At 36.1% G+C, this 24862-nt stretch overlaps 16 non-coding genes across 16 annotated transcripts; all 16 read left to right on the top strand.

The window, feature by feature from the left end:
• Positions 1 to 490: 490 nt before the first annotated feature.
• Positions 491 to 563, top strand: TRNAQ-UUG (transfer RNA glutamine (anticodon UUG)). The gene has a single exon. It is a non-coding gene; the product is annotated as a tRNA-Gln (tRNA).
• Positions 564 to 3251: 2688 nt separating this feature from the next.
• On the top strand, positions 3252 to 3324 carry TRNAK-UUU (transfer RNA lysine (anticodon UUU)). Its single transcript has one exon. It is a non-coding gene; the product is annotated as a tRNA-Lys (tRNA).
• Positions 3325 to 4595: 1271 nt separating this feature from the next.
• Positions 4596 to 4668, top strand: TRNAK-UUU (transfer RNA lysine (anticodon UUU)). The gene has a single exon. It is a non-coding gene; the product is annotated as a tRNA-Lys (tRNA).
• A 3698-nt stretch (positions 4669 to 8366) lies between these two features.
• TRNAK-UUU (transfer RNA lysine (anticodon UUU)) lies at positions 8367 to 8439 on the top strand. The gene has a single exon. It is a non-coding gene; the product is annotated as a tRNA-Lys (tRNA).
• Positions 8440 to 9374: 935 nt separating this feature from the next.
• TRNAK-UUU (transfer RNA lysine (anticodon UUU)) lies at positions 9375 to 9447 on the top strand. Its single transcript has one exon. It is a non-coding gene; the product is annotated as a tRNA-Lys (tRNA).
• A 935-nt stretch (positions 9448 to 10382) lies between these two features.
• TRNAK-UUU (transfer RNA lysine (anticodon UUU)) lies at positions 10383 to 10455 on the top strand. Its single transcript has one exon. It is a non-coding gene; the product is annotated as a tRNA-Lys (tRNA).
• Positions 10456 to 11728: 1273 nt separating this feature from the next.
• On the top strand, positions 11729 to 11801 carry TRNAK-UUU (transfer RNA lysine (anticodon UUU)). The gene has a single exon. It is a non-coding gene; the product is annotated as a tRNA-Lys (tRNA).
• Positions 11802 to 13409: 1608 nt separating this feature from the next.
• TRNAK-UUU (transfer RNA lysine (anticodon UUU)) lies at positions 13410 to 13482 on the top strand. The gene has a single exon. It is a non-coding gene; the product is annotated as a tRNA-Lys (tRNA).
• Positions 13483 to 14081: 599 nt separating this feature from the next.
• Positions 14082 to 14154, top strand: TRNAK-UUU (transfer RNA lysine (anticodon UUU)). Its single transcript has one exon. It is a non-coding gene; the product is annotated as a tRNA-Lys (tRNA).
• A 2929-nt stretch (positions 14155 to 17083) lies between these two features.
• On the top strand, positions 17084 to 17156 carry TRNAK-UUU (transfer RNA lysine (anticodon UUU)). Its single transcript has one exon. It is a non-coding gene; the product is annotated as a tRNA-Lys (tRNA).
• A 599-nt stretch (positions 17157 to 17755) lies between these two features.
• Positions 17756 to 17828, top strand: TRNAK-UUU (transfer RNA lysine (anticodon UUU)). The gene has a single exon. It is a non-coding gene; the product is annotated as a tRNA-Lys (tRNA).
• Positions 17829 to 18428: 600 nt separating this feature from the next.
• Positions 18429 to 18501, top strand: TRNAK-UUU (transfer RNA lysine (anticodon UUU)). The gene has a single exon. It is a non-coding gene; the product is annotated as a tRNA-Lys (tRNA).
• Positions 18502 to 19762: 1261 nt separating this feature from the next.
• TRNAK-UUU (transfer RNA lysine (anticodon UUU)) lies at positions 19763 to 19835 on the top strand. The gene has a single exon. It is a non-coding gene; the product is annotated as a tRNA-Lys (tRNA).
• An 863-nt stretch (positions 19836 to 20698) lies between these two features.
• TRNAK-UUU (transfer RNA lysine (anticodon UUU)) lies at positions 20699 to 20771 on the top strand. The gene has a single exon. It is a non-coding gene; the product is annotated as a tRNA-Lys (tRNA).
• Positions 20772 to 21370: 599 nt separating this feature from the next.
• TRNAK-UUU (transfer RNA lysine (anticodon UUU)) lies at positions 21371 to 21443 on the top strand. Its single transcript has one exon. It is a non-coding gene; the product is annotated as a tRNA-Lys (tRNA).
• Positions 21444 to 23986: 2543 nt separating this feature from the next.
• TRNAK-UUU (transfer RNA lysine (anticodon UUU)) lies at positions 23987 to 24059 on the top strand. The gene has a single exon. It is a non-coding gene; the product is annotated as a tRNA-Lys (tRNA).
• Positions 24060 to 24862: the final 803 nt, after the last annotated feature.

Raw genomic sequence — 24862 nt, forward strand, 5'->3', positions numbered from 1 at the left:
TTTGAATTAGATTAAACGTTTTCTCATAAAAATACAAATCATTGACAGCTCATAGACTCATTTGAAGTACTAGTATCTTCGTGCGTGAAATCAAAGCATTGACTTATTATGGAGGTTTGGGACAATCAAGTTCGAAAATACGTGATCCTGAACAGCGCGGTTAGCTCAGTCGGTAGAGCGTGGGACTTTTAATCCTAAGGTCAAGGGTTCAACCCCTTTGGCGGGCGTAATTTTGAAACGTTGTTCACATGAAAATAGATATTGTTTGCTTACATCGCTGAGATAAATAAAACATAAACAATTCAAACATTTCATTGTAATAACTCGGTATTTAATTAATGCTTTGAATTAGATTAAACGTTTAATCATAAAAATACAAATCATTGTCAGCTCATAGACTCATTTGAAGTATCTTCGTGCATGAAATCAAAGCATTGACTTATTATGGAGGTTTGGGACAATCGAGTTCGAAAATACGTGATCCTGAACAGCCCGGTTAGCTCAGTCGGTAGAGCGTGGGACTTTGAATCCTAAGGTCAAGGGTTCAACCCCTTTGGCGGGCGTAATTTTGAAACGTTGTTCACATGAAAATAGATATTGTTTGCTTACATCGCTGAGATAAATAAAACATAAACAATTCAAACATTTCATTGTAATAACTCGGTATTTAATTAATGCTTTGAATTAGATTAAACGTTTTCTCATAAAAATACAAATCATTGTCAGCTCATAGACTCATTTGAAGTATCTTCGTGCGTGAAATCAAAGCATTGACTTATTATGGAGGTTTGGGACAATCGGGTACGAAAAGACAGGATCCTGAGCAGCCCGGTTAGCTCAGTCGGTAGAGCGTGGGGCTTTTAATCCTAAGGTCAAGGGTTCAACCCCCTTAGCGGGCGTAATTTTGAAACGTAGTTGACATAAAAACAGATGTTGCTCTCTCACATCGCTGAGATAAATAAAACATAAACAATTCAAACATTTCTTTGTAATAACTCGGTATTTAATTAATGCTTTGAATTAGATTAAACGTTTTCTCATAAAAATACAAATCATTGACAGCTCATAGACTCATTTGAAGTATCTTCGTGCGTGAAATCAAAGCATTGACTTATTATGGAGGTTTGGGACAATCGAGTTCGAAAATACGTGATCCTGAACAGCCCGCTTAGCTCAGTCGGTAGAGCGTGGGACTTTTAATCCTAAGGTCAAGGGTTCAACCCCTTTGGCGGGCGTAATTTTGAAACGTTGTTCACATGAAAATCGATATTGTTTGCTTACATCGCTGAGATAAATAAAACATAAACAATTCAAACATTTCATTGTAATAACTCGGTATTTAATTAATGCTTTGAATTAGATTAAACGTTTTCTCATAAAAATACAAATCATTGTCACCTCATAGACTCATTTGAAGTATCTTCGTGCGTGAAATCAAAGCATTGACTTATTATGGAGGTTTGGGACAATCGAGTTCGAAAATACGTGATCCTGAACAGCCCGGTTAGCTCAGTCGGTAGAGCGTGGGACTTTTAATCCTGAGGTCAAAGTTTCAACCCCCTTAGTGGGCGTAATTTTGAAACGTTGTTCACATGAAAATAGATATTGCTTGCTTACATCGCTGAGATAAATAAAACATAAACAATTCAAACATTTCATTGTAATAACTCGGTATTTAATTAATGCTTTGAATTAGATTAAACGTTTTCTCATAAAAACACAAATCATTGTCAACTCATAGACTCATTTGAAGTATATTCGTGCATGAAATCAAAGCATTGACTTATTATGGAGGTTTGGGACAATCGAGTACGAAAAGACAGAATCCTGAGCAGCCCGGTTAGCTCAGTTGGTAGAGCGTGGGACTTTTAATCCTGAGATCAAGGGTTCCACCCCCTTAGCGGGCGTAATTTTGAAACATAGTTGACATAAAAACAGATGTTGCTCTCTCACATCGCTGAGATAAATAAAACATAAACAATTCAAACATTTCATTGTAATAACTCGGTATTTAATTAATGCTTTGAATTAGATTAAACGTTTTCTCATAAAAATACAAATCATTGACAGCTCATAGACTCATTTGAAGTATCTTCGTGCGTGAAATCAAAGCATTGACTTATTATGGAGATTTGGGACAATCGACTACGAAAAGACAGAGTCCGAAAAATAAACAATTCAAACATTTCATTCTAATAACTTGATATTATTCGCTCGCATCGCTGAGATAAATAAAACACAAACAATTCAACGATTTCATTGTAATAACTCGGACTTTTAATCCTAAGGTCAAGGGTTCAACCCCCTTAGCGGGCGTAATTTTGAAACGTAGTTGACATAAAAACAGATGTTGCTCTCTCACATCGCTGAGATAAATAAAACATAAACAATTCAAACATTTCTTTGTAATAACTCGGTATTTAAATAATGCTTTGAATTAGATTAAACGTTTTCTCATAAAAATACAAATCATTGACAGCTCATAGACTCATTTGAAGTATCTTCGTGCGTGAAATCAAAGCATTGACTTATTATGGAGGTTTGGGACAATCGAGTTCGAAAATACGTGATCCTGAACAGCCCGGTTAGCTCAGTCGGTAGAGCGTGGGACTTTTAATCCTAAGGTCAAGGGTTCAACCCCTTTGGCGGGCGTAATTTTGAAACGTTGTTCACATGAAAATAGATATTGTTTGCTTACATCGCTGAGATAAATAAAACATAAACAATTCAAACATTTCATTGTAATAACTCGGTATTTAATTAATGCTTTGAATTAGATTAAACGTTTTCTCATAAAAACACAAATCATTGTCAACTCATAGACTCATTTGAAGTATCTTCGTGCATGAAATCAAAGCATTGACTTATTATGGAGGTTTGGGACAATCGAGTACGAAAAGACAGGATCCTGAGCAGCCCGGTTAGCTCAGTCGGTAGAGCGTGGGGCTTTTAATCCTAAGGTCAAGGGTTCAACCCCCTTAGCGGGCGTAATTTTGAAACGTTGTTCACATAAAAATAGATATTGTTTGCTTACATCGCTGAGATAAATAAAACATAAACAATTCAAACATTTCATTGTAATAACTTGATATTTAATTAATGCTTTGAATTAGATTAAACGTTTTCTCATAAAAATACAAATCATTGACAGCTCATAGACTCATTTGAAGTATCTTCGTGCGTGAAATCAAAGCATTGACTTATTATGGAGGTTTGGGACAATCGAGTTCGAAAATACGTGATCCTGAACAGCCCGGTTAGCTCAGTCGGTAGAGCATGGGACTTTTAATCCTAAGGTCAAGGGTTCAACCCCCTTAGCGGGCGTAATTTTGAAACGTTGTTCACATGAAAATAGATATTGTTTGCTTACATCGCTGAGATAAATAAAACATAAACAATTCAAACATTTCATTGTAATAACTCGGTATTTAATTAATGCTTTGAATTAGATTAAACGTTTTCTCATAAAAATACAAATCATTGTCAGCTCATAGACTCATTTGAAGTATCTTCGTGCGTGAAATCAAAGCATTGACTTATTATGGAGGTTTGGGACAATCGAGTACGAAAAGACAGGATCCTGAGCAGCCCGGTTAGCTCAGTCGGTAGAGCGTGTGGCTTTTAATCCTAAGGTCAAGGGTTCAACCCCCTTAGCGGGCGTAATTTTGAAACGTAGTTGACATAAAAACAGATGTTGCTCTCTCACATCGCTGAGATAAATAAAACATAAACAATTCAAACATTTCTTTGTAATAACTCGGTATTTAATTAATGCTTTGAATTAGATTAAACGTTTTCTCATAAAAATACAAATCATTGACAGCTCATAGACTCATTTGAAGTATCTTCGTGCGTGAAATCAAAGCATTGACTTATTATGGAGGTTTGGGACAATCGAGTTCGAAAATACGTGATCCTGAACAGCCCGGTTAGCTCAGTCGGTAGAGCGTGGGACTTTTAATCCTAAGGTCAAGGGTTCAACCCCTTTGGCGGGCGTAATTTTGAAACGTTGTTCACATGAAAATAGATATTGTTTGCTTACATCGCTGAGATAAATAAAACATAAACAATTCAAACATTTCATTGTAATAACTCGGTATTTAATTAATGCTTTGAATTAGATTAAACGTTTTCTCATAAAAATACAAATCATTGTCACCTCATAGACTCATTTGAAGTATCTTCGTGCGTGAAATCAAAGCATTGACTTATTATGGAGGTTTGGGACAATCGAGTTCGAAAATACGTGATCCTGAACAGCCCGGTTAGCTCAGTCGGTAGAGCGTGGGACTTTTAATCCTGAGGTCAAGGTTTCAACCCCCTTAGTGGGCGTAATTTTGAAACGTTGTTCACATGAAAATAGATATTGCTTGCTTACATCGCTGAGATAAATAAAACATAAACAATTCAAACATTTCGTTGTAATAACTCGGTATTTAATTAATGCTTTGAATTAGATTAAACGTTTTCTCATAAAAATACAAATCATTGACAGCTCATAGACTCATTTGAAGTATCTTCGTGCGTGAAATCAAAGCATTGACTTATTTTGGAGGTTTGGGACAATCGAGTTCGAAAATACGTGATCCTGAACAGCCCGGTTAGCTCAGTCGGTAGAGCGTGGGACTTTTAATCCTAAGGTCAAGGGTTCAACCCCCTTAGCGGGCGTAATTTTGAAACGTTGTTCACATGAAAATAGATATTGTTTGCTTACATCGCTGAGATAAATAAAACATAAACAATTCAAACATTTCATTGTAATAACTCGGTATTTAATTAATGCTTTGAATTAGATTAAACGTTTTCTCATAAAAATACAAATCATTGTCACCTCATAGACTCATTTGAAGTATCTTCGTGCGTGAAATCAAAGCATTGACTTATTATGGAGGTTTGGGACAATCGAGTTCGAAAATACGTGATCCTGAACAGCCCGGTTAGCTCAGTCGGTAGAGCGTGGGACTTTTAATCCTGAGGTCAAGGTTTCAACCCCCTTAGTGGGCGTAATTTTGAAACGTTGTTCACATGAAAATAGATATTGCTTGCTTACATCGCTGAGATAAATAAAACATAAACAATTCAAACATTTCATTGTAATAACTCGGTATTTAATTAATGCTTTGAATTAGATTAAACGTTTTCTCATAAAAACACAAATCATTGTCAACTCATAGACTCATTTGAAATATATTCGTGCATGAAATCAAAGCATTGACTTATTATGGAGGTTTGGGACAATCGAGTACGAAAAGACAGAATCCTGAGCAGCCCGGTTAGCTCAGTTGGTAGAGCGTGGGACTTTTAATCCTGAGATCAAGGGTTCCACCCCCTTAGCGGGCGTAATTTTGAAACGTAGTTGACATAAAAACAGATGTTGCTCTCTCACATCGCTGAGATAAATAAAACATAAACAATTCAAACATTTCATTGTAATAACTCGGTATTTAATTAATGCTTTGAATTAGATTAAACGTTTTCTCATAAAAATACAAATCATTGTCAGCTCATAGACTCATTTGAAGTATCTTCGTGCGTGAAATCAAAGCATTGACTTATTATGGAGATTTGGGACAATCGAGTTCGAAAATACGTGATCCTGAACAGCCCGGTTAGCTCAGTCGGTAGAGCGTGGGACTTTTAATCCTGAGGTCAAGGTTTCAACCCCCTTAGTGGGCGTAATTTTGAAACGTTGTTCACATGAAAATAGATATTGCTTGCTTACATCGCTGAGATAAATAAAACATAAACAATTCAAACATTTCATTGTAATAACTCGGTATTTAATTAATGCTTTGAATTAGATTAAACGTGTTCTCGTAAAAACACAAATCATTGTCAACTCATAGACTCATTTGAAATATATTCGTGCATGAAATCAAAGCATTGACTTATTATGGAGGTTTGGGACAATCGAGTACGAAAAGACAGAATCCTGAACAGCCCGGTTAGCTCAGTCGGTAGAGCGTGGGACTTTTAATCCTAAGGTCAAGGGTTCAACCCCTTTGGTGGGCGTAATTTTGAAACGTTGTTCACATGAAAATAGATATTGTTTGCTTACATCGCTGAGATAAATAAAACATAAACAATTCAAACATTTCATTGTAATAACTCGGTATTTAATTAATGCTTTGAATTAGATTAAACGTTTTCTCATAAAAATACAAATCATTGTCACCTCATAGACTCATTTGAAGTATCTTCGTGCGTGAAATCAAAGCATTGACTTATTATGGAGGTTTGGGACAATCGAGTTCGGAAATACGTGATCCTGAACAGCCCGGTTAGCTCAGTCGGTAGAGCGTGGGACTTTTAATCCTGAGGTCAAGGTTTCAACCCCCTTAGTGGGCGTAATTTTGAAACGTTGTTCACATGAAAATAGATATTGCTTGCTTACATCGCTGAGATAAATAAAACATAAACAATTCAAACATTTCATTGTAATAACTCGGTATTTAATTAATGCTTTGAATTAGATTAAACGTTTTCTCATAAAAACACAAATCATTGTCAACTCATAGACTCATTTGAAATATATTCGTGCATGAAATCAAAGCATTGACTTATTATGGAGGTTTGGGACAATCGAGTACGAAAAGACAGAATCCTGAGCAGCCCGGTTAGCTCAGTTGGTAGAGCGTGGGACTTTTAATCCTGAGATCAAAGGTTCCACCCCCTTAGCGGGCGTAATTTTGAAACGTAGTTGACATAAAAACAGATGTTGCTCTCTCACATCGCTGAGATAAATAAAACATAAACATTTCAAACATTTCATTGTAATAACTCGGTATTTAATTAATGCTTTGAATTAGATTAAACGTTTTCTCATAAAAATACAAATCATTGTCAGCTCATAGACTCATTTGAAGTATCTTCGTGCGTGAAATCAAAGCATTGACTTATTATGGAGATTTGGGACAATCGACTACGAAAAGACAGAGTCCGAAAAATAAACAATTCAAACATTTCATTCTAATAACTTGATATTATTCGCTCGCATCGCTGAGATAAATAAAACACAAACAATTCAACGATTTCATTGTAATAACTCGGACTTTTAATCCTAAGGTCAAGGGTTCAACCCCCTTAGCGGGCGTAATTTTGAAACGTAGTTGACATAAAAACAGATGTTGCTCTCTCACATCGCTGAGATAAATAAAACATAAACAATTCAAACATTTCTTTGTAATAACTCGGTATTTAATTAATGCTTTGAATTAGATTAAACGTTTTCTCATAAAAATACAAATCATTGACAGCTCATAGACTCATTTGAAGTATCTTCGTGCGTGAAATCAAAGCATTGACTTATTATGGAGGTTTGGGACAATTGAGTTCGAAAATACGTGATCCTGAACAGCCCGGTTAGCTCAGTCGGTAGAGCGTGGGACTTTTAATCCTAAGGTCAAGGGTTCAACCCCTTTGGCGGGCGTAATTTTGAAACGTTGTTCACATGAAAATAGATGTTGTTTGCTTACATCGCTGAGATAAATAAAACATAAACAATTCAAACATTTCATTGTAATAACTCGGTATTTAATTAATGCTTTGAATTAGATTAAACGTTTTCTCATAAAAACACAAATCATTGTCAACTCATAGACTCATTTGAAGTATCTTCGTGCATGAAATCAAAGCATTGACTTATTATGGAGGTTTGGGACAATCGAGTACGAAAAGACAGGATCCTGAGCAGCCGTGTTAGCTCAGTCGGTAGAGCGTGGGACTTTTAATCCTAAGATCAAGGGTTCAACCCCCTTAGCGGGCGTAATTTTGAAACGTAGTTGACATAAAAACAGATGTTGCTCTCTCACATCGCTGAGATAAATAAAACATAAACAATTCAAACATTTCATTGTAATAACTCGGTATTTAATTAATGCTTTGAATTAGATTAAACGTTTTCTTATGAAAATACAAATCATTGACATCTCATAAACTCATTTGAAGTATCTTCGTGCGTGAAATCAAAGCATTGACTTATTATGGAGGTTTGGGACAATCGAGTACGAAAAGACAGGATCCTGAGCAGCCCGGTTAGCTCAGTCGGTAGAGCGTGGGGCTTTTTTTGACCTAAGGTCAAGGGTTCAACCCCCTTAGCGGGCGTAATTTTGAAACGTTGTTCACATAAAAATAGATATTGTTTGCTTACATCGCTGAGATAAATAAAACATAAACAATTCAAACATTTCATTGTAATAACTTGATATTTAATTAATGCTTTGAATTAGATTAAACGTTTTCTCATAAAAATACAAATCATTGACAGCTCATAGACTCATTTGAAGTATCTTCGTGCGTGAAATCAAAGCATTGACTTATTATGGAGGTTTGGGACAATCGAGTTCGAAAATACGTGATCCTGAACAGCCCGTTTAGCTCAGTCGGTAGAGCATGGGACTTTTAATCCTAAGGTCAAGGGTTCAACCCCCTTAGCGGGCGTAATTTTGAAACGTTGTTCACATGAAAATAGATATTGTTTGCTTACATCGCTGAGATAAATAAAACATAAACAATTCAAACATTTCTTTGTAATAACTCGGTATTTAATTAATGCTTTGAATTAGATTAAACGTTTTCTCATAAAAATACAAATCATTGACAGCTCATAGACTCATTTGAAGTATCTTCGTGCGTGAAATCAAAGCATTGACTTATTATGGAGGTTTGGGACAATCGAGTTCGAAAATACGTGATCCTGAACAGCCCGGTTAGCTCAGTCGGTAGAGCGTGGGACTTTTAATCCTAAGGTCAAGGGTTCAACCCCTTTGGCGGGCGTAATTTTGAAACGTTGTTCACATGAAAATAGATCTTGTTTGCTTACATCGCTGAGATAAATAAAACATAAACAATTCAAACATTTCATTGTAATAACTCGGTATTTAATTAATGCTTTGAATTAGATTAAACGTTTTCTCATAAAAACACAAATCATTGTCAACTCATAGACTCATTTGAAGTATCTTCGTGCATGAAATCAAAGCATTGACTTATTATGGAGGTTTGGGACAATCGAGTACGAAAAGACAGGATCCTTTGCAGCCCGGTTAGCTCAGTCGGTAGAGCGTGGGACTTTTCATCCTAAGGTCAAGGGTTCAACCCCCTTAGCGGGCGTAATTTTGAAACGTAGTTGACATAAAAACAGATGTTGCTCTCTCACATCGCTGAGATAAATACAACATAAACAATTCAAACATTTCATTGTAATAACTCGGTATTTAATTAATGCTTTGAATTAGATTAAACGTTTTCTTATGAAAATACAAATCATTGACATCTCATAGACTCATTTGAAGTATCTTCGTGCGTGAAATCAAAGCATTGACTTATTATGGAGGTTTGGGACAATCGAGTACGAAAAGACAGTATCCTGAGCAGCCCGGTTAGCTCAGTAGGTAGAGCGTGGGACTTTTAATCCTAAGGTCAAGGGTTCAACCCCCTTAGCGGGCGTAATTTTGAAACGTTGTTCACATGAAAATAGATATTGTTTGCTTACATCGCTGAGATAAATAAAACATAAACAATTCAAACATTTCATTGTAATAACTCGGTATTTAATTAATGCTTTGAATTAGATTAAACGTTTTCTCATAAAAATACAAATCACTGTCAGCTCATAGACTCATTTGAAGTATCTTCGTGCGTGAAATCAAAGCATTGACTTATTATGGAGGTTTGGGACAATCGAGTACGAAAAGACAGGATCCTGAGCAGCCCGGTTAGCTCAGTCGGTAGAGCGTGTGGCTTTTAATCCTAAGGTCAAGGGTTCAACCCCCTTAGCGGGCGTAATTTTGAAACGTAGTTGACATAAAAACAGATGTTGCTCTCTCACATCGCTGAGATAAATAAAACATAAACAATTCAAACATTTCTTTGTAATAACTCGGTATTTAATTAATGCTTTGAATTAGATTAAACGTTTTCTCATAAAAATACAAATCATTGACAGCTCATAGACTCATTTGAAGTATCTTCGTGCGTGAAATCAAAGCATTGACTTATTATGGAGGTTTGGGACAATCGAGTTCGAAAATACGTGATCCTGAACAGCCCGGTTAGCTCAGTCGGTAGAGCGTGGGACTTTTAATCCTAAGGTCAAGGGTTCAACCCCTTTGGCGGGCGTAATTTTGAAACGTTGTTCACATGAAAATAGATATTGTTTGCTTACATCGCTGAGATAAATAAAACATAAACAATTCAAACATTTCATTGTAATAACTCGGTATTTAATTAATGCTTTGAATTAGATTAAACGTTTTCTCATAAAAACACAAATCATTGTCAACTCATAGACTCATTTGAAGTATCTTCGTGCATGAAATCAAAGCATTGACTTATTATGGAGGTTTGGGACAATCGAGTACGAAAAGACAGGATCCTTTGCAGCCCGGTTAGCTCAGTCGGTAGAGCGTGGGACTTTTAATCCTAAGGTCAAGGGTTCAACCCCCTTAGCGGGCGTAATTTTGAAACGTAGTTGACATAAAAACAGATGTTGCTCTCTCACATCGCTGAGATAAATACAACATAAACAATTCAAACATTTCATTGTAATAACTCGGTATTTAATTAATGCTTTGAATTAGATTAAACGTTTTCTTATGAAAATACAAATCATTGACATCTCATAGACTCATTTGAAGTATCTTCGTGCGTGAAATCAAAGCATTGACTTATTATGGAGGTTTGGGACAATCGAGTACGAAAAGACAGTATCCTGAGCAGCCCGGTTAGCTCAGTAGGTAGAGCGTGGGGCTTTTAATCCTAAGGTCAAGGGTTCCAACCCCCATAGCGGGCGTAATTTTGAAACGTAGTTGACATAAAAACAGAAGTTGCTCTCTCACAACGCTGAGATATATAAAACATAAACAATTCAAACATTTCATTGTAATAACTCGGTATTTAATTAATGCTTTGAATTAGATTAAACGTTTTCTCATAAAAATACAAATCATTGACAGCTCATAGACTCATTTGAAGTATCTTCGTGCGTGAAATCAAAGCATTGACTTATTATGGAGGTTTGGGACAATCGAGTTCGAAAATACGTGATCATGAACAGCCCGGTTAGCTCAGTCGATAGAGCGTGGGACTTTTAATCCTAAGGTCAAGGGTTCAACCCCCTTAGCGGGCGTAATTTTGAAACGTTGTTCACATGAAAATAGATATTGTTTGCTTACATCGCTGAGATAAATAAAACATAAACAATTCAAACATTTCATTGTAATAACTCGGTATTTAATTAATGCTTTGAATTAGATTAAACGTTTTCTCATAAAAATACAAATCATTGTCAGCTCATAGACTCATTTGAAGTATCTTCGTGCGTGAAATCAAAGCATTGACTTATTATGGAGGTTTGGGACAATCGAGTACGAAAAGACAGGATCCTGAGCAGCCCGGTTAGCTCAGTCGGTAGAGCGTGGGGCTTTTAATCCTATGGTCAAGGGTTCCAACCCCCTTAGCGGGCGTAATTTTGAAACGTAGTTGACATAAAAACAGATGTTGCTCTCTCACAACGCTGAGATAAATGAAACATAAACAATTCAAACATTTCATTGTAATAACTCGGTATTTAAGTAATGCTTTGAATTAGATTAAACGTTTTCTCATAAAAATACAAATCATTGACAGCTCATAGACTCATTTGAAGTATCTTCGTGCGTGAAATCAAAGCATTGACTTATTATGGAGGTTTGGGACAATCGAGTACGAAAAGACAGGATCCTGAGCAGCCCGGTTAGCTCAGTCGGTAGAGCGTGGGACTTTTAATCCTAAGGTCAAGGGTTCAACCCCCTTAGCGGGCGTAATTTTGAAACGTAGTTGACATAAAAACAGATGTTGCTCTCTCACATCGCTGAGATAAATAAAACATAAACAATTCAAACATTTCATTGTAATAACTCGGTATTTAATTAATGCTTTGAATTAGATTAAACGTTTTCTTATAAAAATACAAATCATTGACATCTCATAGACTCATTTGAAGTATCTTCGTGCATGAAATCAAAGCATTCACTTATTATGGAGGTTTGGGACAATCGAGTACGAAAAGACAGGATCCTGAGCAGCCCGGTTAGCTCAGTCGGTAGAGCGTGGGACTTTTAATCCTGAGGTCAAGGTTTCAACCCCCTTAACGGGCGTAATTTTGAAACGTTGTTCACATGAAAATAGATATTGCTCTCTCACAACGCTGAGATAAATAAAACATGAACAATTCAAACATTTCATTGTAATAACTCGGTATTTAAGTAATGCTTTGAATTAGATTAAACGTTTTCTCATAAAAATACAAATCATTGACAGCTCATAGACTCATTTGAAGTATCTTCGTGCGTGAAATCAAAGCATTGACTTATTATGGAGGTTTGGGACAATCGAGTTCGAAAATACGTGATCCTGAACAGCCCGGTTAGCTCAGTCGGTAGAGCGTGGGACTTTTAATCCTAAGGTCAAGGGTTCAACCCCTTTGGCGGGCGTAATTTTGAAACGTTGTTCACATGAAAATAGATATTGTTTGCTTACATCGCTGAGATAAATAAAACATAAACAATTCAAACATTTCATTGTAATAACTCGGTATTTAATTAATGCTTTGAATTAGATTAAACGTTTTCTCATAAAAACACAAATCATTGTCAACTCATAGACTCATTTGAAGTATCTTCGTGCATGAAATCAAAGCATTGACTTATTATGGAGGTTTGGGACAATCGAGTACGAAAAGACAGGATCCTTTGCAGCCCGGTTAGCTCAGTCGGTAGAGCGTGGGACTTTTAATCCTAAGGTCAAGGATTCAACCCCCTTAGCGGGCGTAATTTTGAAACGTAGTTGACATAAAAACAGATGTTGCTCTCTCACATCGCTGAGATAAATACAACATAAACAATTCAAACATTTCATTGTAATAACTCGGTATTTAATTAATGCTTTGAATTAGATTAAACGTTTTCTTATGAAAATACAAATCATTGATATCTCATAGACTCATTTGAAGTATCTTCGTGCGTGAAATTTAAGCATTGACTTATTATGGAGGTTTGGGACAATCGAGTACGAAAAGACAGTATCCTGAGCAACCCGGTTAGCTCAGTAGGTAGAGCGTGGGGCTTTTAATCCTAAGGTCAAGGGTTCCAACCCCCTTAGCGGGCGTAATTTTGAAACGTAGTTCACATAAAAACAGAAGTTGCTCTCTCACAACGCTGAGATAAATAAAACATAAACAATTCAAACATTTCATTGTAATAACTCGGTATTTAATTAATGCTTTGAATTAGATTAAACGTTTTCTCATAAAAATACAAATCATTGACAGCTCATAGACTCATTTGAAGTATCTTCGTGCGTGAAATCAAAGCATTGACTTATTATGGAGGTTTGGGACAATCGAGTTCGAAAATACGTGATCCTGAACAGCCCGGTTAGCTCAGTCGGTAGAGCGTGGGACTTTTAATCCTAAGGTCAAGGGTTCAACCCCCTTAGCGGGCGTAATTTTGAAACGTTGTTCACATGAAAATAGATATTGTTTGCTTACATCGCTGAGATAAATAAAACATAAACAATTCAAACATTTCATTGTAATAACTCGGTATTTAATTAATGCTTTGAATTAGATTAAACGTTTTCTTATAAAAATACAAATCATTGACATCTCATAGACTCATTTGAAGTATCTTCGTGCATGAAATCAAAGCATTCACTTATTATGGAGGTTTGGGACAATCGAGTACGAAAAGACAGGATCCTGAGCAGCCCGGTTAGCTCAGTCGGTAGAGCGTGGGACTTTTTATCCTGAGGTCAAGGTTTCAACCCCCTTAACGGGCGTAATTTTGAAACATTGTTCACATGAAAATAGATATTGCTCTCTCACAACGCTGAGATAAATAAAACATAAACAATTCAAACATTTCATTGTAATAACTCGGTATTTAATTAATGCTTTGAATTAGATTAAACGTTTTCTCATAAAAATACAAATCATTGACAGCTCATAGACTCATTTGAAGTATCTTCGTGCGTGAAATCAAAGCATTGACTTATTATGGAGGTTTGGGACAATCGAGTACGAAAAGACAGGATCCTGAGCAGCCCGATTAGCTCAGTCGGTAGAGCGTGGGACTTTTAATCCTAAGGTCAAGGGTTCAACCCCCTTAGCGGGCGTAATTTTGAAACGTAGTTGACATAAAAACAGATGTTGCTCTCTCACATCGCTGAGATAAATAAAACATAAACAATTCAAACATTTCATTGTAATAACTCGGTATTTAATTAATGCTTTGAATTAGATTAAACGTTTTCTTATAAAAATACAAATCATTGACATCTCATAGACTCATTTGAAGTATCTTCGTGCATGAAATCAAAGCATTCACTTATTATGGAGGTTTGGGACAATCGAGTACGAAAAGACAGGATCCTGAGCAGCCCGGTTAGCTCAGTCGGTAGAGCGTGGGACTTTTAATCCTGAGGTCAAGGTTTCAACCCCCTTAACGGGCGTAATTTTGAAACGTTGTTCACATGAAAATAGATATTGCTTGCTTACATCGCTGAGATAAATAAAACATAAACAATTCAAACATTTCATTGTAATAACTCGGTATTTAATTAATGCTTTGAATTAGATTAAACGTTTTCTCATAAAAATACAAATCATTGTCAGCTCATAGACTCATTTGAAGTATCTTCGTGTATGAAATCAAAGCATTGACTTATTATGGAGGTTTGGGACAATCGAGTACGAAAAGACAGGATCCTGAGCAGCCCGGTTAGCTCAGTCGGTAGAGCGTGGGACTTTTAATCCTGAGGTCAAGGGTTCAACCCCCTTAACGGGCGTAATTTTGAAACGTTGTTCACATGAAAATAGATATTGCTTGCTTACATCGCTGAGATAAATAAAACATAAACAATTCAAACATTTCATTGTAATAACTCGGTATTTAATTAATGCTTTGAATTAGATTAAACGTTTTCTCATAAAAACACAAATCATTGTCAACTCATAGACTCATTTGAAGTATCTTCGTGCATGAAATCAAAGCATTGACTTATTATGGAGGTTTGGGACAATCGAGTACGAAAAGACAGGATCCTGAGCAGCCCGGTTAGCTCAGTCGGTAGAGCGTGGGACTTTTAATCCTAAGGTCAATGGTTCAACCCCCTTAGCGGGCGTAATTTTGAAACGTAGTTGACATAAAAACAGATGTTGCTCTCTCACATCGCTGAGATAAATAAAACATAAACAATTCAAACATTTCTTTGTAATAACTCGGTATTTAATAAATGCTTTGAATTAGATTAAACGTTTTCTCATAAAAATACAAATCATTGACAACTCATAGACTCATTTGAAGTATCTTCGTGCGTGAAATCAAAGCATTGACTTATTATGGAGGTTTGGGACAATCGAGTTCGAAAATACGTGATCCTGAACAGCCCGGTTAGCTCAGTCGGTAGAGCGTGTGACTTTTAATGCTAAGGTCAAGGGTTCAACCCCTTTGGCGGGCGTAATTTTGAATGTTGCTCTCTCACATCGCTGAGATAAATAAAACATAAACAATTCAAACATTTCATTGTAATAAATCGGTATTTAATTAATGCTTTGAATTAGATTAAACGTTTTCTTATAAAAATACAAATCATTGACATCTCATAGACTCATTTGAAGTATCTTCGTGCATGAAATCAAAGCATTCACTTATTATGGAGGTTTGGGACAATCGAGTACGAAAAGACAGGATCCTGAGCAGCCCGGTTAGCTCAGTCGGTAGAGCGTGGGACTTTTAATCCTGAGGTCAAGGTTTCAACCCCCTTAACGGGCGTAATTTTGAAACGTTGTTCACATGAAAATAGATATTGCTTGCTTACATCGCTGAGATAAATAAAACATAAACAATTCAAACATTTCATTGTAATAACTCGGTATTTAATTAATGCTTTGAATTAGATTAAACGTTTTCTCATAAAAATACAAATCATTGTCAGCTCATAGACTCATTTGAAGTATCTTCGTGTATGAAATCAAAGCATTGACTTATTATGGAGGTTTGGGACAATCGAGTACGAAAAGACAGGATCCTGAGCAGCCCGGTTAGCTCAGTCGGTAGAGCGTGGGACTTTTAATCCTGAGGTCAAGGGTTCAACCCCCTTAACGGGCGTAATTTTGAAACGTTGTTCACATGAAAATAGATATTGCTTGCTTACATCGCTGAGATAAATAAAACATAAACAATTCAAACATTTCATTGTAATAACTCGGTATTTAATTAATGCTTTGAATTAGATTAAACGTTTTCTCATAAAAACACAAATCATTGTCAACTCATAGACTCATTTGAAGTATCTTCGTGCATGAAATCAAAGCATTGACTTATTATGGAGGTTTGGGACAATCGAGTACGAAAAGACAGGATCCTGAGCAGCCCGGTTAGCTCAGTCGGTAGAGCGTGGGACTTTTAATCCTAAGGTCAATGGTTCAACCCCCTTAGCGGGCGTAATTTTGAAACGTAGTTGACATAAAAACAGATGTTGCTCTCTCACATCGCTGAGATAAATAAAACATAAACAATTCAAACATTTCTTTGTAATAACTCGGTATTTAATTAATGCTTTGAATTAGATTAAACGTTTTCTCATAAAAATACAAATCATTGACAACTCATAGACTCATTTGAAGTATCTTCGTGCGTGAAATCAAAGCATTGACTTATTATGGAGGTTTGGGACAATCGAGTTCGAAAATACGTGATCCTGAACAGCCCGGTTAGCTCAGTCGGTAGAGCGTGTGACTTTTAATGCTAAGGTCAAGGGTTCAACCCCTTTGGCGGGCGTAATTTTGAAACGTTGTTCACATGAAAATAGATATTGTTTGCTTACATCGCTGAGATAAATAAAACATAAACAATTCAAACATTTCATTGTAATAACTCGGTATTTAATTAATGCTTTGAATTAGATTAAACGTTTTCTCATAAAAACACAAATCATTGTCAACTCATAGACTCATTTGAAGTATCTTCGTGCATGAAATCAAAGCATTGACTTATTATGGAGGTTTGGGACAATCGAGTACGAAAAGACAGGATCCTGAGCAGCCCGGTTAGCTCAGTCGGTAGAGCGTGGGACTTTTAATCCTAAGGTCAAGGGTTCAACCCCCTTAGCGGGCGTAATTGTGAAACGTAGTTGACATAAAAACAGATGTTGCTCTCTCACATCGCTGAGATAAATAAAACATAAACAATTCAAACATTTCATTGTAATAACTCGGTATTTAATTAATGCTTTGAATTAGATTAAACATTTTCTCATAAAAATACAAATCATTGACAGCTCATAGACTCATTTGAAGTATCTTCGTGCATGAAATCAAAGCATTGACTTATTATGGAGGTTTGGGACAATCGAGTTCGAAAATACGTGATCCTGAACAGCCCGGTTAGCTCAGTCGGTAGAGCGTGTGACTTTTAATGCTAAGGTCAAGGGTTCAACCCCTTTGGCGGGCGTAATTTTGAAACGTTGTTCACATGAAAATAGATATTGTTTGCTTACATCGCTGAGATAAATAAAACATAAACAATTCAAACATTTCATTGTAATAACTCGGTATTTAATTAATGCTTTGAATTAGATTAAACGTTTTCTCATAAAAACACAAATCATTGTCAACTCATAGACTCATTTGAAGTATCTTCGTGCGTGAAATCAAAGCATTGACTTATTATGGAGGTTTGGGACAATCGAGTTCGAAAATACGTGATCCTGAACAGCCCGGTTAGCTCAGTCGGTAGAGCGTGGGACTTTTAATCCTAAGGTCAAGGGTTCAACCCCCTTAGCGGGCGTAATTTTGAAACGTTGTTCACATGAAAATAGATATTGTTTGCTTACATCGCTGAGATAAATAAAACATAAACAATTCAAACATTTCATTGTAATAACTCGGTATTTAATTAATGCTTTGAATTAGATTAAATGTTTTCTCATAAAAATACAAATCATTGTCAGCTCATAGACTCATTTGAAGTATCTTCGTGCGTGAAATCAAAGCATTGACTTATTATGGAGGTTTGGGACAATCGAGTACGAAAAGATAGGATCCTGAGCAGCCCGGTTAGCTCAGTCGGTAGAGCGTGGGGCTTTTAATCCTAAGGTCAAGGGTTCCAACCCCCTTAGCGGGCGTAATTTTGAAACGTAGTTGACATAAAAACAGATGTTGCTCTCTCACAACGCTGAGATAAATAAAACATAAGCAATTCAAACATTTTATTGTAATAACTCGGTATTTAATTAATGCTTTGAATTAGATTAAACGTTTTCTCAGAAAAATACAAATCATTGACAGCTCATAGACTCATTTGAAGTATCTTCGCGCGTGAAATCAAATCATTGACTTATTATGGAGGTTTGGGACAATCGAGTACGAAAAGACAGGATCCTGAGCAGCCCGGTTAGCTCAGTCGGTAGAGCGTGGGACTTTTAATCCTAAGGTCAAGGGTTCAACCCCCTTAGCGGGCGTAATTTTGAAACGTAGTTGACATAAAAACAGATGTTGCTCTCTCACATCGCTGAGATAAATAAAACATAAACAATTCAAACATTTCATTGTAATAACTCGGTATTTAATTAATGCTTTGAATTAGATTAAACGTTTTCTTATAAAAATACAAATCATTGACATCTCATAGACTCATTTGAAGTATCTTCGTGCATGAAATCAAAGCATTCACTTATTATGGAGGTTTGGGACAATCGAGTACGAAAAGACAGGATCCTGAGCAGCCTGGTTAGCTCAGTCGGTAGAGCGTGGGACTTTTAATCCTGAGGTCAAGGTTTCAACCCCCTTAACGGGCGTAATTTTGAAACGTTGTTCACATGAAAATAGATATTGCTTGCTTACATCGCTGAGATAAATAAAACATAAACAATTCAAACATTTCATTGTAATAACTCGGTATTTAATTAATGCTTTGAATTAGATTAAACGTTTTCTCATAAAAATACAAATCATTGTCAGCTCATATACTCATTTGAAGTATCTTCGTGCATGAAATCAAAGCATTGACTTATTATGGAGGTTTGGGACAATTGAGTACGAAAAGACAGGATCCTGAGCAGCCCGGTTAGCTCAGTCGGTAGAGCGTGGGACTTTTAATCCTGAGGTCAAGGGTTCAACCCCCTTAACGGGCGTAATTTTGAAACGTTGTTCACATGAAAATAGATATTGCTTGCTTACATCGCTGAGATAAATAAAACATAAACATTTCATTGTAATAACTCGGTATTTAATTAATGCTTTGAATTAGATTAAACGTTTTCTCATAAAATTACAAATCATTGTCATCTCATAGACTCATTTGAAGTATCTTCGTGCGTGAAATCAAAGCATTGACTTATTATGGAGGTTTGGGACAATCGAGTACGAAAAGACAGGATCCTGAGCAGCCCGGTTAGCTCAGTCGGTAGAGCGTGGGACTTTTAATCCTGAGGTCAAGGGTTCAACCCCATTAAAAGCGTAATTTTGAAACGTTGTTCACATGAAAATAGATATTGCTTGCTTACATCGCTGAGATAAATAAAACATAAACAATTCAAACATTTCATTGTAATAACTCGGTATTTAATTAATGCTTTGAATTAGATTAAACGTTTTCTCATAAAAACACAAATCATTGTCAACTCATAGACTCATTTGAAGTATCTTCGTGCATGAAATCAAAGCATTGACTTATTATGGAGGTTTGGGACAATCGAGTACGAAAAGACAGGATCCTGAGCAGCCCGGTTAGCTCAGTCGGTAGAGCGTGGGACTTTTAATCCTAAGGTCAAGGGTTCAACCCCCTTAGCGGGCGTAATTTTGAACGTAGTTGACATAAAAACAGATGTTGCTCTCTCACATCGCTGAGATAAATAAAACATAAACAATTCAAACATATCATTGTAATAACTCGGTAATTAATTAATGCTTTGAATTAGATTAAACGTTTTCTTATAAAAATACAAATCATTGACATCTCATAGACTCATTTGAAGTATCTTCGTGCATGAAATCAAAGCATTCACTTATTATGGAGGTTTGGGACAATCGAGTACGAAAAGACAGGATCCTGAGCAGCCCGGTTAGCTCTGTCGGTAGAGCGTGGGACTTTTAATCCTGAGGTCAAGGGTTCAACCCCCTTAACGGGCGTAATTTTGAAACGTTGTTCACATGAAAATAGATATTGCTTGCTTACATCGCTGAGATAAATAAAACATAAACAATTCAAACATTTCATTGTAATAACTCGGTATTTAATTAATGCTTTGAATTAGATTAAACGTTTTCTCATAAAAATACAAATCATTGTCAGCTCATAGACTCATTTGAAGTACCTTCGTGCATGAAATCAAAGCATTGACTTATTATGGAGGTTTGGGACAATCGAGTACGAAAAGACAGAGTCCGAAAAATAAACAATTCAAACATTTCATTCTAATAACTTGATATTATTCGCTCGCATCGCTGAGATAAATAAAACACAAACAATTCAACGATTTCATTGTAATAACTCGGTATTTAATTAATGCTTTGAATTAGATTAAACGTTTTCTCATAAAATTACAAATCATTGTCAGCTCATAGACTCATTTGAAGTATCTTCGTGCGTGAAATCAAAGCATTGACTTATTATGGAGGTTTGGGACAATCGAGTACGAAAAGACAGGATCCTGAGCAGCCCGGTTAGCTCAGTCGGTAGAGCGTGGGACTTTTAATCCTAAGGTCAAGGGTTCAACCCCCTTAGCGGGCGTAATTTTGAAACGTAGTTGACATAAAAACAGATGTTGCTCTCTCACATCGCTGAGATAAATAAAACATAAACAATTCAAACATTTCATTGTAATAACTCGGTATTTAATTAATGCTTTGAATTAGATTAAACGTTTTCTTATAAAAATACAAATCATTGACATCTCATAGACTCATTTGAAGTATCTTCGTGCATGAAATCAAAGCATTCACTTATTATGGAGGTTTGGGACAATCGAGTACGAAAAGACAGGATCCTGAGCAGCCCGGTTAGCTCAGTCGGTAGAGCGTGGGACTTTTAATCCTGAGGTCAAGGTTTCAACCCCCGTAACGGGCGTAATTTTGAAACGTTGTTCACATGAAAATAGATATTGCTTGCTTACATCGCTGAGATAAATAAAACATAAACAATTCAAACATTTCATTGTAATAACTCGGTATTTAATTAATGCTTTGAATTAGATTAAACGTTTTCTCATAAAAATACAAATCATTGTCAGCTCATAGACTCATTTGAAGTATCTTCGTGCATGAAATCAAAGCATTGACTTATTATGGAGGTTTGGGACAATCGAGTACGAAAAGACAGAATCCTGAGCAGCCCGGTTAGCTCAGTCGGTAGAGCGTGGGACTTTTAATCCTAAGGTCAAGGGTTCAACCCCCTTAACGGGCGTAATTTTGAAACGTTGTTCACATGAAAATAGATATTGCTTGCTTACATCGCTGAGATAAATAAAACATAAACAATTCAAACATTTCATTGTAATAACTCGGTATTTAATTAATGCTTTGAATTAGATTAAACGTTTTCTCATAAAAACACAAATCATTGTCAACTCATAGACTCATTTGAAGTATCTTCGTGCATGAAATCAAAGCATTGACATATTATGGAGGTTTGGGACAATCGAGTACGAAAAGACAGGATCCTGAGCAGCCTCGTTAGCTCAGTCGGTAGAGCGTGGGGCTTTTAATCCTAAGGTCAAGGGTTCCAACCCCCTTAGCGGGCGTAATTTTGAAACGTAGTTGACATAAAAACAGATGTTGCTCTCTCACAACGCTGAGATAAATAAAACATAAACAATTCAAACATTTCATTGTAATAACTCGGTATTTAATTAATGCTTTGAATTAGATTAAACGTTTTCTCATAAAAATACAAATCATTGACAGCTCATAGACTCATTTGAAGTATCTTCGTGCGTGAAATCAAAGCATTGACTTATTATGGAGGTTTGGGACAATCGAGTTCGAAAATACGTGATCCTGAACAGCCCGGTTAGCTCAGTCGGTAGAGCGTGGCACTTTTAAACCTAAGGTCAAGGGTTCAACCCCCTTAGCGGGCGTAATTTTGAAACGTTGTTCACATGAAAATAGATATTGTTTGCTTACATCGCTGAGATAAACAAAACATAAACAATTCAAACATTTCATTGTAGTTACTCGGTATTTAATTAATGCTTTGAATTAGATTAAACGTTTTCTCATAAAAATACAAATCATTGTCAGCTCATAAACTCATTTGAAGTATCTTCGTGCGTGAAATCAAAGCATTGACTTATTATGGAGGTTTGGGACAATCGAGTACGAAAAGACAGGATCCTGAGCAGCTCGGTTAGCTCAGTCGGTAGAGCGTGGGACTTTTAATCCTAAGGTCAAGGGTTCAACCCCTTTAGCGGGCGTAATTTTGATACTTTGATCACGTGAAAATAGATATTGTTTGCTTACATCGCTGAGATAAATAAAACATAAACAATTCAAACATTTCATTGTAATAACTCGGTATTTAATTAATGCTTTGAATTAGATTAAACGTTTTGTCATAAAAATACAAATCATTGACAGCTCATAGACTCATTTGAAGTATCTTCGTGCGTGAAATCAAAGCATTGACTTATTATGGAGGTTTGGGACAATGGAGTACGAAAAGACAGGATCTGAGCAGCCCGGTTAGCTCGGTCGGTAGAGCGTGGGACTTTTAATCCTAAGGTCAAGGGTTCAACCGTCTTAGCGGGCGTGATTTTGCAACGTAGTTGACATAAAAACAGATGTTGCTCTCTCACATCGCTGAGATAAATAAAACCTAAACAATTCAAACATTTCATTGTAATAACTCGGTATTTAATTAATGCTTTGAATTAGATTAAACGTTTTCCCATAAAAATACAAATCATTGTCAGCTCACAGACTCATTTGAAGTATCTTCGTGCGTGAAATCAAAGCATTGACTTATTATGGAGATTTGGGACAATCGACTACGAAAAGACAGAGTCCGAAAAATAAACAATTCAAACATTTCATTCTAATAACTTGATATTATTCGCTCGCATCGCTGAGATAAATAAAACACAAAGAATTCAACGATTTCATTGTAATAACTCGGTATTTCATTAATGCTTTGAATTAGATTAAACGTTTTCTCATAAAATTACAAATCATTGTCAGCTCATAGACTCATTTGAAGTATCTTCGTGCGTGAAATCAAAGCATTGACTTATTATGGAGGTTTGGGACAATCGAGTACGAAAAGACAGGATCCTGAGCAGCCCGGTTAGCTCAGTCGGTAGAGCGTTTGACTTTTAATCCTCAGGTCAAGGGTTCAACCCCCTTAGCGGGCGTAATTTTGAAACGTAGTTGACATAAAAACAGATGTTGCTCTCTCACATCGCTGAGATAAATTAAACATAAACAATTCAAACATTTCATTGTAATAACTCGGTATTTAATTAATGCTTTGAATTAGATTAAACGTTTTCTCATAAAAATACAAATCATTGTCAGCTCATAGACTCATTTGAAGTATCTTCGTGTGTGAAATCAAAGCATTGACTTATTATGGAGGTTTGGGACAATCGAGTACGAAAAGACAGGATCCTGAGCAGCCCGGTTAGCTCGGTCGGTAGAGGGTGGGACTTTTAATCCTAAGGTCAAGGGTTCAACCGCCTTAGCGGGCGTGATTTTGCAACGTAGTTGACATAAAAACAGATGTTGCTCTCTCACATCGCTGAGATAAATAAAACATAAACAATTCAATATTTCATTGTAATAACTCGGTATTTAATTAATGCTTTGAATTAGATTAAACGTTTTCTCATAAAATTACAAATCATTGTCAGCTCATAGACTCATTTGAAGTATCTTCGTGCGTGAAATCAAAGCATTGACTTATTATGGAGGTTTGGGACAATCGAGTACGAAAAGACAGGATCCTGAGCAGCCCAGTTAGCTCAGTCGGTAGAGCGTGGGACTTTTAATCCTAAGGTCAAGGGTTCAACCCCCTTAGCGGGCGTAATTTTGAAACGTAGTTGACATAAAAACAGATGTTGCTCTCTCACATCGCTGAGATAAATAAAACATAAACAATTCAAACATTTCATTGTAATAACTCGGTATTTAATTAATGCTTTGAATTAGATAAAACGTTTTCTCATAAAAATACAAATCATTGACAGCTCATAGACTCATTTGAAGTATCTTCGTGCGTGAAATCAAAGCATTGACTTATTATGGAGATTTGGGACAATCGACTACGAAAAGACAGAGTCCGAAAAATAAACAATTCAAACATTTCATTCTAATAACTTGATATTATTCGCTCGCATCGCTGAGATAAATAAAACACAAAGAATTCAACGATTTCATTGTAATAACTCGGTATTTCATTAATGCTTTGAATTAGATTAAACGTTTTCTCATAAAATTACAAATCATTGTCAGCTCATAGACTCATTTGAAGTATCTTCGTGCGTGAAATCAAAGCATTGACTTATTATGGAGGTTTGGGACAATCGAGTACGAAAAGACAGGATCCTGAGCAGCCCGGTTAGCTCAGTCGGTAGAGCGTTTGACTTTTAATCCTCAGGTCAAGGGTTCAACCCCCTTAGCGGGCGTAATTTTGAAACGTAGTTGACATAAAAACAGATGTTGCTCTCTCACATCGCTGAGATAAATTAAACATAAACAATTCAAACATTTCATTGTAATAACTCGGTATTTAATTAATGCTTTGAATTAGATTAAACGTTTTCTCATAAAAATACAAATCATTGTCAGCTCATAGACTCATTTGAAGTATCTTCGTGCGTGAAATCA

This window comes from Saccoglossus kowalevskii, chromosome 17 (genome assembly GCF_978046115.1).
Source record: "Saccoglossus kowalevskii chromosome 17, keSacKowa6.1, whole genome shotgun sequence".
NCBI lineage: Eukaryota > Metazoa > Hemichordata > Enteropneusta > Harrimaniidae > Saccoglossus > Saccoglossus kowalevskii.